Source organism: Aristolochia californica, unplaced genomic scaffold (assembly GCF_029961685.1).
Source record: "Aristolochia californica isolate CCGP_79_NKW_82.1479 unplaced genomic scaffold, dmAriCali1.0.hap1 SCAF_32, whole genome shotgun sequence".
Lineage (NCBI taxonomy): Eukaryota > Viridiplantae > Streptophyta > Magnoliopsida > Piperales > Aristolochiaceae > Aristolochia > Aristolochia californica.
In genome coordinates, this window is record NW_027182015.1 from 22,501 (window position 1) to 25,000 (window position 2,500).

Consider the following 2,500-nt stretch of genomic DNA (forward strand, 5'->3'; position numbering starts at 1 on the left):
CTCACAGGCATTTTGCAGGCCAGCACCGGCGGATGCACGGGTCAAGCGGGACGGGACGAGCGCAAGGCTTGCTTTTGGTGGCACACGAAAACACGAACCCGAAAAAGGGACATACGCACTGGCGACACGCGCGCCCGTTTCGCCTGCCACCCATGCACACTCGCCTGGGCTGCTGGTCACATGCGTCGCTCATAGGCATTTTGCAGGCCAGCACCGGCGGATGCACGGGTCAAGCGGGACGGGACGAGCGCAGGGCTTGCTTTTGGTGGCACACGAAAACACGAACCCGAAAAAGGCGAAAAAGGGACATACACACTGGCGACACGCACGCCCGTTTCGCCTGCCACCCGTGCACACTCGCCTGGGCTGCTGGTCACGTGCGTCGCTCACAGGCATTTTGCAGGCCAGCACCGGCGGATGCACGGGTCAAGCGGGACGGGACGAGCGCAGGGCTTGCTTTTGGCGGCACACGAAAACACGAACCCGAAAAAGGCGAAAAAGGGACACACGGACAGGCGACACGAAAAAAAAGGGGTCGCCCTACCTAGGTGGGCGCAAAAACCCCGTCGGCCAGGAGGTTTCGCCAAAGTGTCTGTACTGTCACACAGGGTCAATAGCACGGGCATGGCCGGCCGCCGCACGTGCAGCGGCTTACGGACGCACGGTTCGGCGGCACGGGTGCCTGGCGGCTTTAGCACCTTGGGGTGGACAGGCCTGGCGGCAAGGGGGGCTAGGCACCTTGCTGCCAGCCGGCAATGGTGCACGGGGCGGGGCGCCACACAAACACGAAAGAGGGACAAGAGCGGGGCGATGGTCCACAGAGACGAGCCATGCACGGGGCCCGTGATCGCCGACACGCGCGAACGCGGACGCGGACAAGGACAAGGACGCGACGCGCGGCGCGCGTGCGAGGTCAAGAGGGGCGCGCGCACGAAAACGCGAAAAAAGGGGCTAGCGGCCGAGAAACGCGAAAAAAACCGGGTCACCTACCTAGCCGAACGCCTAAAATCGCTTCGGGCAGGAGGTTTCGCCAAAGTGTCTGTACTGTCACACGGTCCGTACGGGCGCAACCCCATCGCGCGCCAGCACCCCTTCCTGGGGGCGCCCACCCGCCAGGCGCCTGGCGCCCCACGCGCGCGCGCCCGGCGCCTGGCGCCTTGCCCCCCACGCGCGCCCGGCGCCTGGCGCCTGGCGCCTCGCCCCCCACGCGCGCGCGCGCGTGGCGCCTTGCGCCTGGCGCCTTGCCTCCGCGCGTGCCTGGCGCCTGGCGCCTTGCCCCCCACGCGCCTGGGCGCCTCTTTTCCGCCTGGGCGCCCTGGCACCTTTCCGCCTGGGCGCCTGTTTTCCGCCTTGGCGCCCTGGCGCCTTTTCGCGTGGGCGCCTCTTTTCCGCCTGGGCGCCATGGCGCCTTTCGGCCTGGGCGACTCTTTTTCGCCTGGGCACCTCTTTTCCGCCTGGGCGCCTCTTTTCCGCCTGGCCAGGGCGCCTCTTTTCCGCCTGGGCGCCATGGCGCCTTTCTGCCTGGGCGCCTCTTTTTCGCCTGGGCGCCTCTTTTCTGCCTGGGCGCCCTGGCGCCTTTTCGCCTGGGCGCCTCTTTCCCACCTGGGCGCCCTGGCGCCTCTTCGCCTGGGCGCCCTGGCGCCTCTTCGCCTGGGCGCCCTGGCGCCTTTTCGCCTGGGCGCCACTTTTGGCGCCTGGGCGCCTACGCCAGGGCGCCTCTTTTCCGCCTGGGCGCCTCTTTTTCGCCTGGGCGCCTCTTTTCCGCCTGGGTGCCCTGGCGCCATTCCGCCTGGGCGCCTCTTTTCCGCCTGGGCGCCCTGGCGCCTTTTCGCCTGGGTGCCTCTTTTGGCGCCTGGGTGCCTACGCCAGGGCGCCTCTTTTCCGCCAGGGCGCCTCTTTTTCGCCTGGGCGCCTCTTTTCCGCCTGGGGGCCCTGGCGCCTTTTCGCCTGGCGCCTCTTTTGGCGCCTGGGCGCCTACGCCAGGGCGCCTCTTTTCCGCCTGGGCGCCTCTTTTCCGCCTGGGTGCCCTGGCGCCATTCCGCCTGGGCGCCTCTTTTCCGCCTGGGCGCCCTGGCGCCTTTTCGCCTGGGTGCCTCTTTTGGCGCATGGGCGCCTACGCCAGGGCGCCTCTTTTCCGCCTGGGCGCCCTGGCGCCTTTCCGCCTGGGCGCCTCTTTTTCGCCTGGGCGCCTCTTTTCCGCCTGGGCGCCCTGGCGCCATTCCGCCTGGGCGCCTCTTTTCCGCCTGGGCGCCCTGGCGCCTTTTCGCCTGGCGCCTCTTTTGGCGCCTGGGCGCCTACGCCAGGGCGCCTCTTTTCCGCCTGGGCGCCTCTTTTTCGCCTGGGCGCCTCTTTTCCGCCTGGGCGCCCTGGCGCCATTCCGCCTGGGCGCCTCTTTTCCGCCTGGGCGCCCTGGCGCCTTTTCGCCTGGCGCCTCTTTTGGCGCCTGGGCGCCTACGCCAGGGCGCCTCTTTTCCGCCTGGCGCCTCTTTTGGCGCCTGGG